Source organism: Triturus cristatus, chromosome 4_1 (genome assembly GCF_964204655.1).
Source record: "Triturus cristatus chromosome 4_1, aTriCri1.1, whole genome shotgun sequence".
Classification (NCBI taxonomy): Eukaryota; Metazoa; Chordata; class Amphibia; order Caudata; family Salamandridae; genus Triturus; species Triturus cristatus.
The window spans coordinates 1,053,003,170-1,053,022,014 of record NC_140585.1 but is presented as its reverse complement, the minus strand read 5'-3'; the positions used below and the strand labels follow the sequence as shown (position 1 = coordinate 1,053,022,014).

Genomic DNA, 18,845 nt, shown 5'->3' with positions numbered 1-18,845 from the left:
ATACACTAACTAGAACTGCTCTTGAATTAGGAATCGAAACCAACCTTTCCATAGACACAGAACTTACTAATTTCATTCCGCAACTGCCCTCAGGCAACAGCATTGACGCCTTTCACCAGGCGGTCACATATTACCTTGAACAGGAATACAATAAATACCAAAGAGAATCCAAATATCTACCCCACAATATCATGCAAGAAGAGAGGACAGCAATCAAGAGGCTGAATGACAGGAAGGACCTCATCGTAGAAGAAGCAGATAAAGGAGGAAACCCAGTAGCACAACACATAGATGACTACATTCTCGAAGCCAATCGTCAACTTGGAGTTGAAACATGCTATGAACTTCTAACAGGTGATCCCACACAGGATATGCTCAAATCAATCAAAGCCAAGATCCATATGGGCCTCATATCTCTAGCGGAAAAAGCTTTTCTATATATAACACATCCTACCATGTTGACCCTTTACCTTCTCCCCAAAATAAATAAGGGTACATACCCGCCACCCGGAAGACCAATCATAGCGGGGATCAATTCAGCATGCTCCAGGAGGAGAGAATACATAGACAAGAAATTACAGGTACTGATGAGAGACTTCCCATCTTTCATCCAGGACACTAAAGATATCCTCCTTAAACTACAAGACATCATGTGGGAACCAGACTTTGCATTGGTGTGCATTGATATTGTCAGTCTCTATACCTCTATTGAACACCACGATGGCATTACAGCAACTCTACTATCACTTTGGACACAATCAGCCAATGTTTTGGAAACCAACAAAATGATCCTAGTGATGTTGGCGTTCTGCCTGGAGAACAACATATTTAGCTACAATGGCAAAATATACAGGCAGAAATGCGGAACTGCCATTGTGCCAAATTTGCGCCGCCGTACGCATGTACTTTCATGAGCCATGTGGAAAAATTCTGGCTGTGGGATCAAGACTTTGCTGAGTTCACCTCTCACATAGTATTATGGCGACGATATATTGACGATATTCTCTGCATTTGTCAAGGAAACATGACTTAACTCCAAAGATTTTTGGAAACCTTGGACAGAAATCCTTGGGGGATAAAAACCACATATACATACTCACAGACGGAGATCAACTTTCTGGATGTCACACTATATGTTAAGGATAACACCTTACATAGCAAACTCTACAGAAAAGAAACAGCAGCAAACTCTATACTGAGAGCAGACAGTTGTCATCCCCACCACAACATAAAGAACATCCCGAAGGGGGAACTACTGAGAGCACGTCGAAACTGTAGCGAAGACCAAGTTTTCAAGGAAAAAGGACAAGAAATTGTATCACGATTAGGTCAACGAGGATATGATCACAAATTACTCACCAACACCCTGACTTCAGTGGCTCAAATGGAACGCAAAAAAATGTTCCAACCCAAACAACAGTGAGAGAGCAACATTATGATCCGCTTCATTACCGACTACCATAACGGCCACCATCAAATCAGACAAACATTGAAACGTCACTGGCACCTTCTACAACAAACACCTAGTCTACTGAACATTTGAAAAACTATCCAGAAATGACCTTCAGATGACCACCCAACTTAAAGAGTCTACTTTGTAAATCTGAATTTGAGGACAAAAGGAAATCCATCACCATATTCCTGGATAGACCAGCAGGATTTCACACCTGCAAAAACTGCAGTATTTGTAAACTGAGCAGAATCAAAACTACGCAAGTACCATTAACGCAAGGAAAGGAATTTACCATCAAAGAATAGATTGATTGCAACAGTAAATTTACGATCTATGTAATCATCTGCCCCGGCAACCTTCTGTACATTGGGAGCACGATACGACCACTACGGACCCGGTTTCAAGAACACTATTGTAACATACACAAGTACAACACCGGTCATCCACTGACAGAACATTTCCACTGCATGCACCCAAGTCAAAAGTAAGTCAAAAGTAAAGTTTATTTAGACCAATTGATCTATAAACCACAATACATATTTTATCATCTGCATGCACCCACACAAGAAAGACTTTACCTTCTTTGGTCTGGAAGTTGTCCATCCAGCCAGAAGAGGGGGAGAACGTGAACTGAAACTCAGGAGACGAGAAAGCAAACTTATCGTGAAGTTTAAAACAGTGGCATTGGGTCTAAATAAAGACACAGAAATGCATGTATGGCTAGGAGAGGAATAACACGAGAATCTAGGCCCTGTCACAGAGAAGGATACAACTATAACTACAGGACTTTTCTTGGGGAAACTGTACAATGTGTGCTACAATCCACATGTCTCTCTCCCCTTTGCACACTACCAGGCGCCCTCCAACCCCCATGCCTCTTCCCCTTTTCCCCTGTGTACCAACCTGAAGTTACGGGGAAACTATTTTAGATATGCCCTGCTGACCTATAAACAAAACACCCACCCATACTCCTATTCAGAACCCTACCCACCCCCCCTTTAGATATCCAGGCTTTCCCCTATTGTACAAGCCCCATTTAAACAAGTTCCATTTGGCTTTGAGATACGTAAATTCGATTTCCACATTTGACCAACTAGGACAGGTCCACGCCCTTGCAGGCAGACCTACAGACAAACTTTATTGCATCCAAGCCCCTTCAGGGGTCTCATCTTTTAATTTTCCCTATTCCCCTTAGGCTACTCTCATTTATCTAGCCCCATTATTTATAAAAGCGTAGTCAAATTCATAAAAGGGCACCGAGTACAGTCAGAACGCATGCGCACACCATCTTTGGTTCCGTTTCGAGCATGCACGGCACTTCCTAGAAGGGCACCGAGGTCTACTCAGTACGCACGCGCACACCGCCTGTTGCTCCGTTAGAGCATGCGCGCCTGTCAAGACACAGTCACCCACGCATGCGCTAGATCCATCACTCACAGCGACCCGGTTCCTTCAGAACAGGAAGTGGGACACGCCTCCTTTAACAGCTTTAAAATGGAACCCTGAATACTACCAGGACTATCTACAGGCAGCCGCTGGCAGAGGGTAGGTGCTGAATAAGCCGGCCCCCGACGCAACCCAAATAGGGCGCAGGCAGCCACGGCAACACCTAGGAAGCCCTCGCTTACATTTACGAGGGTAAGGAGCTTGGTATATACGTGTGTGTGTATCTCGTATGATTGTTTGAATGCCCACTTTATTTCATTTTATTTTACTCACTTAGCGAGACGAACTGAGTTTCCACGTGTGCTCTGTGCTTTCTGTCTTTATGTGATTTGTTGACCTCTAACATCGCCCCTCTTCGTTCGGGCGTTATATCACCTTCAGTATAGATGTGTGTGCCTGGCACTAATGTTACACCGCTATCATGGTATCTGTGTATGTCTCTCTGGACAAAACGATGGGTGTGACTGCACACTTACGATTTGGATGGTAATCAGGGGCACGGTTAGTTTTTTGCTGTGTTCTCTCGATTAAGTGGTGTTCACATTTGAACCAGATCTGTCTATAAACATCAATGTGTGTTTGTCACCCCTTTCCCTCGTTTCCCTTCTCCTCCCCCTCCCCCGTTTATTTCCCCTTTTTTAGGTAACACTAGCATTGGTACGCTTTCCCTATATCTGCTGAATAGGTCACTGTACCCCGCAGTTCCGTACCTTTCTTTACCTTTCATAGACGCAGGTTACCTTGTCTACCACAGAAACCCCCGTCCTCACCGTGCACATCCCCCCACTGAGTTAGGTCCTGAAGAATCGCCACTGACCCTCCCGGGCTATCTAGGTGTGAAACATGTCGATCTTTTTATAAGTCACACTAGCACCTTGCGCTTTTTAGTGACCCCGTGACCTACTGGTCTTTTACTCTGCCAGGGGCCCCACATCATTAAAGTAGTACCTTTTTGGCCACCCCTAGGCATTTTTATTAACACACTCTGCACGCACGCAATCACCTTTCTCCTGGATCCACTACTATCATTTTTTAAGCCCACACACCCACACTCACCTTACGGCTTTTCTCTTTAAAAGACCTCCGATAAAGAGACCCTTCGGGGGACCGTCAGGCATTGCAGCGCCGGCCCGACGAGGAGCAATAACAAGCCCGATGATGAAGCAAGACATCCTTCGGGGTGTGTGAGGGCAAACAAGAGGCTACATTGAGTCCTCCCCTTCGGGATTGGATCCTTGACACTGGGGAAATTTCTCTCTGCCTCTTTTCACCTCCCCTCTACCTCCCTCCCTCCTCTACACTCTTTCTCTCCCTTTTTTTCGTTGAGCAGGTGATCGCCATTTTTGTCTCACCGCCAACATGGAACAATGTCCTCATTGATTTAATTACTCTCATTTATCAACATCGCATGCCAGCCACAACCGGGCTTACATTGGTCCACTATATAAAATTAATGACCATCTATCCTGTGTTTTTTCTTTGCTACATCGTAATGAGGACTGCTCTTCCCTTTCCCCTGAATTCTGGAAAGTTACCTTTGCCATTTCCAATATGGCGCATTACAATCCCGGGTTGCCGATTCAATCTTTGTCCTGATACCATTCAAGCTCTCATCTGAATATGGCCGCCACATAATACACTGACCAATCTAAGATGATGCCCAGCCCTCCCGACAGCCCAATCATTCTATGACCCGGAAGTATTTATTCACGCCATCATACAACACGCTGGTTACCACACTTCATGACAGAATTCGACCGGACTGGCATTACGTCCATTATTTTACAAGGTAAGCCCCGGACCCCCAGTGCCTTAATTGATCACCTAAACTCTCTATTACTGCGGCAAGGCCTTTTCCCAACTTCTTCCCCTTTTTCCCATAGAAAGTACAGGACCGTATCAATGCTTTACCCTTATATCTTCGAATGCAATGGTAAGACCTCACCCAGGCACGCATGCATCACCGCCCGGCGTGCTAGTGCACCGTACCTACGTCCCCACGGTTAATCCTATATCACGTCTCTGCCCAGGACACACTTTTGATCTTGCTATAAGCCAAAGAGGAAGGCACTTCTTCCTTTATAATTTATAATGTATAATAATTCTCTCACTCGAATGAAATTGAACATGGCCTTCCCCTTAACATTGAGCCCCAAGAGCTACTTTTGTGCCTACGTAACCGGAGGCTCACAATGTAGAACCTGCACAAAATATTAAAGTTTTCCCCGACTAACAAGTACTGCTTTATTTATTTATTTTCTCACATGTACATCTCTTATGTAATTATGTGATTATGTAATTATATTGTCCCGCTTTCATTTGTATCTCTGTCACACTCGCTCGGTTCTAACACAATTGCTCTTATTGCCCTTCATTAATTATGCCCCTATATCCTTCTCTTTCAATTTCTACTTCATGCTTCTAAAAAAATCATCACCTAAAATGATGAATGTCACGTTCTTTCTTTATATCTGTTTATATTCGTTTTCTGTCCCACACGCTGGTTCTCATACACAAGTTTCTTTCGCTCTAATGTAATCATACCTTTAAACCCTTTGTCTCAAATATTTCTCTCCCATGCACTCGTATTTCACTTGAAATGATGAATGTCACATTATTATAAATTGTAAACTAAAACAGTTTTTATATTTTCATCGCGGGATTCTTACATATCAATAACTGCTACTCCTTTATAATGTACAACTTATGCCTCGGTTGTTTACTTACTTATTCATTGCGCATCCGTGATGCTATTAATGTCTGTCCACATGTTACCCCCATAATTCTTGAACATCGTTGCTTCACCTACCCACCTACATTACAATGTTTTGACTCTTGGTCATGCATTTTACCTCGTGATTGTCAATAATTACTCCCTTATAATGCTATTGCACAACGATATCTACCGTCCCACAACTTGCGATTAATATCTGAACTTTTTTGTGTTATGAAATATTTCGATATAATTGTGCTTTGCAATAATGCTCCATATGCTTCTTGCCTCCTATGTGCCTTTTGTCCTTGTCTGTGTCTTCTTTTTCTTTTCTATTTTTTCCTACTCCTTCTACTCCCCCTTCTCTCTCTCACTTTGGTAATTTCACTTAAACTATTGTGTTCCAATGCTTTACACTGATGTGAAAATGATTGCATGTTGTCTGTTGTGTTTCTGCCCCTTTCCTTTTTCTCTACAAACTCACCTCCCTATTTCTTTCTTTCTTTCCCTTTCGCTACCTTCTATTTTTTTTCCCTTTTATCACTTGTTTTCAAGGGGAGACACATTACCCCCTTGTTTTGCTCACCATGAAATGTATGTACAGCCCTGAGGAAGCCCCTGGCCGGACGGCCATGTAAAGGGGTGAAACACATGTTGCCTGTCAGTTTGTTTGTTTTACTCACTCTCACGGATAGAGTGACTACACCTTAAAAACAACCAGCGAAATTAACTTTTGTCTGACTGGAATTTTTTCCTGAAGGAGTATGAAATCAGTCTTGCCCTTACAACCACTTTGAACTTTGTCTACATATTAGGGGGTTGGGGCTTCCCCCTGTCAAGGGCAAGTATCACAACAAAATCTTTGCTCAATATACGGCCAGTAAGGGATCGGGACCTTTTTACCCCTTATTACACAGTAAAGACCAAATTGTTGCCTTGGAAGGCTTGAAAGGGCTGTAAAGGAAAAGGTACCCTCATTTGAGTATTCAGTGGGAACTTGTAAGCTTTGATATTTAGGTATCCAAGAGGTGCATACTGCACAAGAACAACATAGGTACAAAATGGACGAAGTAGTTCAGTACTTGAAGAATTCAATGGTCTCCTGGAATAGACTGCCACTGTGGTCATGGACAGGGTGTCAGTGGTAAAATGGTCCTCATGCTGATGCATTTATATACTCCCCAGGGAACAATGAGCTTACTAACGGGTCAAACATTGAAGGAGTTAGAACCAGCTACTGAATCAATTTATATGGGCTGTGAAAAAAGCATTCTTAAGCTTGAAATAATATAGCTTCTCTGGGAGAAGGACAGGCTTGGACTGCTAGACCTTGACCTATGTTAATTTGGTATGCAACAAGAACATGTGTAGCAATGGCTAGATGACCAGTTTATCCGGGACACAGCAATGTTTAAGGGTAAGCATGAGCAGAGGAGGCTGCAGAAATTATTGATGACCAGGGCGACACATACTTTTAAAATATCCATGCATAATTAGGCAAGTAGGCAAGGTCTGGGATCGAGAAGTGGAAACAAGTGTTCAAACGTGCCTAATTTGCAACAGATCTGCTGATATGGACTCTGAAGCTCTTCAAGCAGGTCTCAAAGTGGAAAAAAGGGGCTGCATGATGATCAGAGACACATATCAGAGACACATATCCTATACACATAAGAGATTCATAACATTTGCTGATGCTCATGCAGCCTTTGGCATTTGACAAATGCAGTTTTTGCTATGCACAATGTTAGAATGAACACCTAGAGTGATTTGAGTGTACATTCCAGAAATGTGGGTTGAAAACAAAACCCCTGGCAATATTATTTAGCTTGACTTTTATCAGTAGGCTGGTTGCTACTGGATATGCTGTATTGCAACTAGGCAAAGCAGGAGGGTGACTCTCTTGAGGGTATCAAAAATAAAGAATGGGAGAGTGCATGACTTCAAGTTAAGTGAATTTGAAGCAACTCCAGGATCGAACTGATCTAATTTAATTATTTGCATAGAACACACCTGACCCTAGTAAATTTGCACACATTGTACCCCAAAGGGCTGACAGGCAGGGGTGTGTGGTAAACTCCACTCTGCCGGCGGAGTTCACTGAGTTTTACCCACTGTCATGCAGAGTTCTGGAAAAACTCCACCAACTGCCATGTGGCGAAGTTTTGCTTGCACGTGGCTCACCAATATTAAGTTGACAAGCGCAAGCACTAAATTTGAGCGCTAGGGTGAGTCTAGGTGCGATTTCTCAATGTGGGTGGTTGTGGCAGGTCGCTACCGCTCTTGCCGAGAAAGCTGCAGCTGAAGTAGAAAATCTACTCGAGCGGAAGGAAGAAGCAGCACCACCCTCAGAGGCACCCTGATCTACCGACCCCCGGGACCACGCACACAATTCAGCGAGGACATCGCCGACTTCGTCAGCCCGCATGCCCTCCCCTCCGCTGACTACATCCTCTTGGGGGACCTCAACTTCCACCTGGAGAACAACAACGACCGCAACACCAGCACCCTGCTCGACAACCTCGCCAACCTTGGACTCAAGCAACTGGTGTCCACCCCCACCCACCTCGCCGGACACACACTCGACGCAGTCTTCTCATCCAGCACAGACATCGACTTCAGCCACGCCACAGAGCTTCAATGGACGGACCACAGCTGCGTCCACTTCACCTTCAAAAGAACGACGACCCACCACCACCAACAACAAGCTGCCCGCAGAAGCTGGAACAAGATCACAGCAGACCAGCTCGCCACCTCCTTCAGCCAGCACCCTCCTGCCAGCTCAGCGAACCCCAACCAGGCCGCCGACAACCTCACGAAGTGGATCAGCAACTGCGCGGACGAGCTCGCCCCGCTGAGGACCCCGCCCAGCAGACCCGGCAGCAAGAAAGCCCCATGGTTCACCGACGAACTCAGGAGCTCCAAGAAGAACTGCCGAGCCCTCGAGAAAGTCTGGAGAAGGGAACCTACACCGGACAACAGGACCACCTTCAAGCTGGCCACCCGGAAGCACCACCAGCTGATCCGCGCCACCAAGAAAACTACATTCAAGGACCGGCTGGACAATAACGCACACAACTGCAAGGAACTCTTCAACATCGTGAAAGAGCTATCCAACCCCAGCGCAGGAAACAACGACATCACCCCATCGCAAGACCTCTGCAACTCCCTCGCCTCATACTTCCACAACAAGATCGCGGACATACACAACAGCTTCAACAACCAACCAACGCACACCACGACCGAACAACCACCCCCCACCACCACCCTCCACGCCTGGACCCCGATCAGCACCGAAGACACCATCCGCACGATGAACTCCATCCACTCCGGATCGCCGACCGACCCCTGCCCTCACCACGTCTTCAACAAGGCCGACGCTGTCATTGCACCCCACCTACGAGACATCATCAACACATCCTTCGACACCGCCACCTTCCCTGAGAGCTGGAAGCACGCCGAACTCAGCGCTCTACTCAAGAAACCCACAGCGGACCCCACCGAACTCAAGAATTACCGCCCCATCTCGCTCCTCCCGTTTCCAGCCAAAGCCATCGAAAAGACCGTCAACAAGCAGATGGCCGCCTTCCTCGAGACAAATGGATCCCTCGACCCCTCACAGTCTGGCTTCCGAGCCAACCACAGCACCGAGACCGCCCTCATCGCCGCCACCGATGACATCCGAGCCCTGATGGACAACGGAGAAACAGCGGCCCTCATCCTCCTAGACCTCTCCGCAGCATTCGACACTGTCTGCCACCGCACCCTAGTACAGCGCCTCAGCAACATCGGAATCCAGGACAAGGCGCTGGAATGGATCATCTCCTTCCTCGACGGAAGAACACAGAGAGTCCGCCTACCTCCGTACAAGTCAGAGGCCACCGAAGTCATCTGCGGCGTCCCTCAAGGATCCTCGCTGAGCCCTACTCTCTTCAACGTCTACATGAGCCCCCTCGCCGCCATCGCACGCCAACACAACCTCAGCATAATCTCCTACGCCGACGACACCCAGCTGATCCTCTCCCTGACCAACGACCCCGCCGCCGCCAGAGCCAACCTGCACGAAGGGATGAAAGAGGTAGCCGAGTGGATGACGACCAGCCGCCTGAAACTGAACTCAGACAAGACGGAGGTCCTCATCCTGGGCTCTTCACCCTCCGCCTGGGACGACTACTGGTGGCCTCCCGCCCTGGGCACCGCACCCAAACCGACAGACCATGCACGCAACCTGGGCTTCATCCTGGACTCCTCCCTCTCCATGACCAGGCAAGTCAACAACGTCTCCTCGGCGTGCTTCAACATCCTACGCATGCTACGGAAGATCTTCTGGTGGATCCCCACCGAGACCAGGAAGACCGTCACCCAGGCCCTCGTCACCAGTCGACTGGACTACGGCAACGCCCTCTACGCCGGTACCACCGCCAAGCTCCAGAAGAGACTCCAGCGGATCCAGAACGCCTCAGCCAGACTCATCCTCGACATCCCACGAACCAGCCACATCTCCGGACATCTGAGAGACCTACACTGGCTCCCCGTCAACAAAAGAATCACCTTCCGCCTCCTCACCCACGCACACAAAGCACTACACGACCAAGGCCCGAGCTACCTCAACAGCCGAATCAACTTCTACGCTCCCAAACGCCACCTCCGATCAGCCAACCACGCCCTCGCCGCCGTCCCCCGCATCCGAAGAGCGACTACAGGAGGAAGGTCCTTCTCCTACCTGGCCGCCAAGACCTGGAACTCCCTCCCGACCGACCTGCGCCTGACCCAAGACCACCTCTCCTTCAGGAAGAAGCTGAAGACCTGGCTGTTCGAGCAGTAGCGGCACCCCCCCCTCCCCCAGCGCCTTGAGACTCTACGGGTATGTAGTGCGCTCTATAAATGTCTTTGATTGATTGATTGATTGAGCACCCTCTAACAGGACTCGTGGTGCCATTCGAGCAGTGAAACATACCAAAACTCAGTGGATTCTCTCTGAGTTTTTAGGTAATTCCAGAGTACCTCCCACCCCAACTTACAGGTTGTCTACTTTGTTCAGAAAGCATCAGTGGCTTTCTTCCTATGACACTGTCATGCCTGTCTATCTAGAGCTCCATGACACAGTTTCTGTCTAAATGTATATAGTATGTTATAATTTATTTGTAAAGTGCTCATAGGTAAATGCTTCTTGGCACTTTGGGAAGACACGAACTTAAAACCTGCCAGTGACCCAGGATACCTAATTATTTAAATGTTAGGTTTTCAGTTGGTGTCTAAAACAGTAGATTTGATTCTGCCTGCAAAGCCAAAAGTAGACCATCACACTTTGACAGCTGCTGTAACAAAAATCATGGTCTCCATGTAGATCTATAAATTTGACACTCCTGGACTCAGATTGAACTCCCATGATATAGGGGATCTGATGTTGGCAACAATCAACTCATTTTCTGTGATCCATTAATTTACAGTCAATTTAATGCAGATCTTAATCATAGTGCCCCTGGCTAATTTATTTTATTTTAACTAAAATAGAACCACAACCTTGGTCATTGGAAGTACTGTGAAAAAATATTTTGATTAATCTGCTCTTCTGTACTATTTTAGTCACCAAATAAGCATTTGTAAACACAAGACCGCTGTGGTTCTATAGTGCATGTGCATCAAAATATATGGCCTTATTAAGAGTGTGGTAGTCTATACTCCCTTTCACCGGGTCAGCATAAGGATGTTTGGCCACAGTGCTGGTGGAGTACAGCTTGTCATATTTAGAGATCTTTTCCAGGACGAAGGACATCTCTGTTCCTTCAGCAGAGCCATGATCACAGTGACTCTACTGAAAACAATGAAACGTTTCTAAGCAGCCATCATTTTTAATGTTGTCCCTCAGCACATATATGTTCCTGAACACAAACTCTGAAAACAGGAGTTTATTACTGAAAGAGAACAATTAATGTCCAGGTAACGCTAGGAATTTTCTCTTGGAATGTGAAGCCTAGTTCTCTGCTTGTTTATTCATGACTACCAAGCTTTTCTGTTGTTCTGAGAAGGCAAAAAGTATGCTGGAACATACACCATAAATAAGGCAAACCATCTAAGGTACTTTGTAGTAGCGGCTCCTGGAAGGAGTGCTGCAGGGTGATGGGGCGGGGGAGGGGCAGGGTGGGGGTAGTAAACTCCGGATTAAGGCCGGAGTTGAGTAACTAAATAAATAAATAAAATGAATTACATTGCGCGCTGCATCGCCGGTTTGGCGTTGCAGCACGCACAATGTAATTTTTTTATTTATTTATTTAGTTACTCAATTCTGTTCGACATTAATCCGGAGTTTACTACCCCCCACCCTGCCACTCCCCCGCCCTGCCCCACCGCCCCGCAGTACTCCCTCCAGGAGCCGCTACTGGTACTATGGCTGATGGACCATAATACCACTGGCTGTTGGTCAACGGTATACTCCAGAGGAGATAGCATAGGCTATGCTGGCAGAAACATGGTGGTTCACCTGACTTTACACCAGAGTCCTTCAAATTGTGGGGCGTGTCTCCTGGGGTCAATGGCTGCATTCCCTTGGAGGGCACAAATGTCACTGCAAGTACAGGTAAATGAAGACAGCCTGCTTATTTGTCACATTTCCAGACTGTCTTTACTCACAAACCTCCCTAGAAGTGCACAAAACATTATGGGGTCTGTTATCCTGAGTGCCATGGGCACTTGGAGTCTGGTGACATGTTCAAAGAGGTGGCTGAAAAGAAAAAAATATCCTGGAAGTATTTTATTGTTTTTTGCCTTTAATGGCTGCATGTGAAATAATGTGCACATAGCATAATTGAAAAATAAATGTGAGAAACCTATGTTTGGAATCAGAGAGATGGCAGGGAGGGGGATGTGGCAAGACTGGAGCCTTGTTTTTAACAAAGGGCATAGGAGACCACCCATTTTGCAAAGGATTAGTTATTATTACTAAAGCAGGTGCAACAGCATGCCCCTGCATCACAATTATGATTGTCTCCCATTTAAAGAGGGACATTTGGAATGAGGGCACCATTGCAGAAAAAAAGTAGACAACACACGCGAGCAAATTGTTTTATTGATAGGGACATAGAGCCTGTTTCAAGATAGGAGTGACAGCCAGGTATTACGCGGAAGGGATGAGAGAGGCAGAGGTGATAGCCTGCTACTCAGAGACTCAATTTTCATGAGTGCACCAGTTGCAGTTGCATTGTAGCCCTGCGGTGTGAGGGTCTTACCACACCCCAATTATGAATAGCAGTATTTTTGGGTCAATTGCTGGTTTTGTTTATCTGTTTTATGAGCTTCACATTTGATGTGGATTATGAGCTACAGTAAAAAGTACTCCTGACATGATCTAATAAATCCTGCCCTCTGCATCCATCTCTGTCCCTCCTACTCCATCAATCCTTATCATGCAGTCTAGGAGGGGAGTTCGACTTCAAAACATTTTGCCTTGGGGGGCTCAAAGCAAAGCAAAATTGAAGATCTCTGCTCTACATAGAGCGGGGTGATCGGGTGTTTATGGAGACAATATCTTCCATGTTGTTGACGGCGTATCCTATCTGCTAAACTCTAAAGGATGCCCATAGTCTCTTTCTCTATGTGTAACACTGCCGGCCCTTGAGGCTAGACCTGTACCTTTATAAATATCAACAAATCTACGATAGACAACAAAATAACTAGTGACTAGCTTCAGAATTGTAGCATTAAAAGTAGCATCAGATATGATAGTGTAAAGGGGAATTCTGAGAAAGTTTGTTTTATTGTGATTTATCTGTTCAAAGCTGCCTTCAGTGAAGCTGAAAGAGGACGTGACAATAAGCTTTTGTGTTCTGTGCCTTTCTATCACTGTCTTTATAGAACAGTGAAGCGCAAATGATATACAATTTATTTAACAAGTCTCTTAGCAAAAGAAAGAGAGAAAGTAATAATAAAAAAAACTTTAAGAACATGTATTATAGATTAAAGAAACGTAAAATGAGCAGGTAGACTGAGATCAGAAGGGTTAGTATAGAAAAGGAACATTGATGCTTTTAGAGAGTGGATTACAGTGGTGTGTTTCTGTTTAATCAAACTTAGTTGGTATCTTAAGGGATGCATATTATCCACCGAGGGTTACTTAAGGACTTTAAGTAACTCTTTTTTAAAGTATTCGATCCATAAAAGACATTGCACTGAAAGTCTATACAACGCACACCACGTCCCAACTGCAGTTCTTTATTGTCTAATATATATGATTGTATTTAGTTATATTTATTACAGTTTTATACAACGATCATATAAAAAGCGCTACACAATTTATTTTCACATTAAAAGGTTTAAATACAAAGTCGAATTATAAGAATGGCACTAAATACCTTAAAAAAAAGTGTTATGCCTAAATAAAACTTCTATGCAATTATCAAGTTTCTCTTACATAAATGTGCAAAAATGTCTCTTTTTTGGTGCTTTGCATGATGATTAAATATGATTAACTTACAGATTTTTCAGGAGGACAACTAAAAGCTCCAACAATAAGATACAGTTATGTAAACAAAAAGTACAACTGTGACAAACAGGTTAGGTCTCTTTCTCGTTATTAACAAAATAATAACTGTTTGTCTGATTTAGCCATGAACCATGGTGTTACATGTAATTGTAAGTTATCTCAACAACATAGTTAATATATGAAATATATACAAAATAGCCAGATTGAAATGCCGATTATGTACTATGTATGCAAATAAATGTATTCTTCCTGACTGGCTAAGCTGCACATGGTCATGGCACCCCCAACTGATCACATCTCTGAGATCTTTAGTGAATCACTTTTGGTCTCTGTTTCATCTGTCCCCTTTTTGATGAAGAACATGGGAGTCTAGAAACTAGCATTGCGGCTGTACTGTCTCCACATATATTAGTGTTCATTTAAATGTTCTCTTGTCAGTTAATTGGACGATTCCTGCCCTATAAGGAACCTATCTAGAGAATGGTGCTAAATTCCATGAAAGTGGCACCAGGCTGTTATGCCTTTGAAGCATATGAGAAGAGCAACTGTGTCTCTGCTTTCACAGTTTACTAACTAACCTCTATAAACAAAGGGCAATGTAGTGTACAGCGAGCAGTAAATCAACAACGGTGCCTATGCACAGAATTTTTCAGATATTAGCAGAGACGTTTTAAGTCATGGGCAAGGTACACAATTGCCAAGGGCCTCACTCTCTCCAGCGACCCCCTGTGTAGGGGCTCATCAAATGCCACCCTGAGCGTGACATGTTGTGCTGCCGGTTCTCCCAAATAACCTCAATTACTGAGCAAACACAGATTTTTTAAATGCTACTTTTGCAAAACTGCTGGGGAGGTGTCCATTGGTGGAAGTCCATTAATACATTTCTGTACAGAAGGATTTTGTTTTAATTTTTTAAGCTAGTGTGAAGTTCACAAGACTTTGTTCAATGATGGACAATGTTTTTCAACAAATAATCTCATGCTCATTGAGTGTTGTAAAATATGAGATAATGTACCCCCTGCTGTACAATAAACAGATATATAGATATCACAAGTTACTGAGGAGTTCCGTGACAAGGCAGAAGGCCGAGTTCCTTTATAAGGTCATGAAACTCTCTGTTGACTAACACTTAAATCCTTGGTGTCTTCCTCTTACATATCAAAATGCTTGGTTCGGACAAATATAATACAAAATTTGTAGTGCAAAATGAAAAACACCAAAAACCATTTAGCGAATATCTTGCAAAAATATATTAAAATTAGGCACAGGGGTAATTTCTCTCATAGCAGAGTAATCTTGCAGATCTTGGCATTTTGTGTTATGGAAGTGACGCACAATGCCTGAGATTAAGCCATTTCATGACATCTCCTAAACAAGATTGTTGTTCATGAAGAAATCCCATTGTGACTGTGAGTGTACGAGAACAGCACAATTGGACTGCAAAGAGTGGCTGTTGTTTAATGTGGGCATCAGTAAAATGAATTTAAAAAATAATTTTGAGTTTATAATTTTACCTGAGCAGACCATTTGTGCAAATGCATCTTTTTTAAAACATGTTATTGCCTATTCAGAGAAGAACCATTGAGATTGTGAGGCTATTGTATATACAGTGCCAGTACTCTTCCACCGTGTTCTTGTTCAGCCCTTGGTCATTTTGGCTTTACATTCTGGAGGGGAGGCACCACTTATCCTTTGTCTTCAATCTAGGCTGCATCATGGAATTTTACCTCTGTTTTAGGAAAGTCAAGAACTTCTGTGCAGTACTTTGCAAAATGTTTGTTGTGTAAGAGAAGGGATGTACAAATGTTTTTTACCCATTTTGTCTTCTTTTCATTTTGTTTGTAGATGTATGACCTGTAGTTCCAAATGGGAGGTGCCAGTATGTGCATGTGGGATTAATTGCTAAGTATGTAAGCATGTGAAGGCAATGGAAGTTTTGGAATGTGAAGGCCTGCCTATATATAATAATGCATGTGTGTGTGTGTGAAAAATATATATATATATCTATATCAAAACAGTACCCTTTTAGGGATAGAGTGACACATACATTATGCAACAAAGAAGCAGAGAACTCTGGCTAGTTCTCAAGTTTAAGGGGAAAGCAGCTCCTGTATAGAGCACTCTCAACACCAGCGAAACTCTAGATATGCTTACCTCAAATGTCTGCTTTTCTATCAAAGTCTTTAAACATAGGATTAGCACAGTGCCATCCAAGCCGAGACAGAAAGGGACAAAGTCTTTTACCATTTCTACAGCAAAGTCTTTAAGTATAGGACTAGCACAGTACTGTCCATGCTGAGCTGTAAAATGACAAAAGCCATTTACCACCCCAGGCACAGTAGTACAGCTTTGAATTGGTAAAATACCAACCAAGCCAACCTAAAATGAGTAAAAGCAACCACAGTGTTTCACTCTAACTAGAGCTCTTCAGAGAGGTATAGCTGTGTCCAGACACAAGGGAGCACCCAGTATAAGTCAAAATAATTCTCTTTCATGCATAGAGTGATGCAAAAATTATGCAAAAAAGAAGCAGAGAACTCATGGTAGTTCTCAAGTTTAGGTCAATGCAAAAGTGTGATTTCCCATGTTAATTCCTGTAAGAAACAATGCTCTCTGATAGAGAAAAATGATGTATCAAAATTACACCAAATTTGGCAAAAGGTAGTACTCAGAAAGCATACTTTTTTGTAATGTCATGTAAATTCATTCACCATTTTTGAGAAATTAGCATTTAAGGAGGTGCCGAGTTTGGACATGAAGGGGTTAACTCTCAGACAATGTTGGGTATTACTATTTGTCCCGTTCGAATCCCACAGGATGTTGTGGTCCCCCAAAAAATGTAAAATTCAGATAGAGAAAGCTTTTTGTCCCATCGGTCGTTTGATCTCATTGAAGAAAATGCTTTGGCCACCATTATCAAGTTCACTAGTTTTGAAAAAAGGTCAAAAGATCATGTCAGAGTACCCACAAGGGACCCTCCCTCAAGGTAAATAAAAAAAACTCAATAATTTCAGTTCACAGGTACCGTGGTACCTGAACCTGGTGCCATGGTTCACAGAGAAGCCACCCAGTGGGGAAAAAAATTACGAAGGTCTAGTCAAAGACCACACCCTAAGACCAACCACCATTGTGCAGGCTTTGGCTGTGCGCAGTAAGAATTTGCTAGTTTGGGTGCATGGCCAACTGACCGCTGCATAATGCTGAAGACTGTGTGCACCGGAGGCGTTTTACTGTCCATAGGGGTTTGGGCGTCCAAGGGGAGGTTGGGCATCTGCAGGACGGGTGTAATTTGTGTAAATCCATTCATTCGTTTTTTAGAAATTAGCATTTAAAGAGGGACTTGGATTAGGTTAAAATGTTAGGTCTATAAGGAATCGTTGGTGTCCAGATGTGCTCTGAATAGCCAGTTTAAAGGGGACTAGTCAAACTTTACTCACAAAGCCCGCTTTTTGTGAATTGCTGTATACCCATTTTCGAGAAATAAGCTTTAAAGGGGGACTTGTATTGGACAACAAGGGATAACAAGTTAGGTTTATATGGGCCGTTGGCGTCAATATGGGCTCTGAATGGCCAGTTTAGAGGAGACTAGTCACTCCTGATTGGCTGGTCGAAACATAAGCAATATGATGTGGCAGTCATTACAGGACTCAGGGACATGGTCTCTGATTCCTGAAAATGTAATTTTTTAAATATAAGGGGCATGCTGAGCACACCCTGACCCACTGAGGCATGTGTGGAGTCAAAAAATGACCCGCCTTGATTTGCTGGGCACAACATGGCCAACAATGTTTGGCAGCGATTGCAGGCTTCGGGGACATAGTCCTCAATGAAACGCGTTGTAAGGAATGCCAGGTTATGAGGGTAGAACAAGGTGCATCTATAAAAGGTGAGAACAGATTTTAGTAACAATATATATCATTGGTTGGTGGTGTTACACTCATTTTAGTAATTATGGTGAGTTCTCAAGTAATTTAACCCTTTGAAAAATGCTGATGGTCTGCTGAGCTTTGATGAACCACGTTTGATAGAAAATTGTTTTGTGTTGTGATTTTCTCAAAGAGGTTATGGAAGGTGCTAAAATGAGAGCACATGTCATATAAGTTCACACTATCATCCTCAGCTAAGATAGAAACACAACGTCTGATGCTCTGAGTAAAACATGTACTACCAATAACAGCAGCAGCTTGTTAGATGAATCCTCAGTATTCTACGCTATATTACCCAGTAACAGTCGCAACTGGGTAGTTACAGTTAGGTCAGCGTTTTTATTGAAAACATGTTATTTTGTGTTGCTAATACCTTTGGCTCTTTTTTGCCTTGTTTGTGCAAGAAAAATTTAGGGGTGATCCGTCAAGCAGGGGCTTAGGAGAAAGGGGGTATCAAAATGCAAAATCCCTATGCATTTTCCACAGATTTCTTTAGGCAGGGCTACAGCAAAAACTGCTGAACGGAATCACACCAAATTTGACAGGAACTTAGATCTTGGTCCGCAGATTGTGATTTTTGGTATAAATCAATTCAGTAGTTTTTGAGAAATTGAGTTAAAAAAATATTTGTAAATCTGGATGGTTGGGTCCCTGAGAGGCTCAGGATGGTCTTGTGAGAGCACCAATTTAAAATTAGAGTGCTCTGATTGGCCCAGGGAGCGTTTTTTCCCTTGGGCCATCTGGCTCCCACACGAGTCAGACTCCCAAGTGCTCTGATTGGCTGGCAGCAACATAAGAAAGATTTTGCTGGCAGTCATTACAGAACTCGGG

General features: G+C 44.0%; 1 protein-coding gene across 1 annotated transcript in view; it reads left to right on the top strand.

The window, feature by feature from the left end:
* Window positions 1-4,650: 4,650 nt before the first annotated feature.
* LOC146856043 (uncharacterized) overlaps window positions 4,651-18,845 on the top strand; it is a 52,406-nt gene continuing 38,211 nt past the window's right edge. Inside the window, exon 1 of the mRNA XM_085650698.1 lies at window positions 4,651-4,688. The gene's annotated coding sequence lies outside the window, so the exon portion shown is untranslated. The remainder of the gene's footprint in view (window positions 4,689-18,845) is intronic.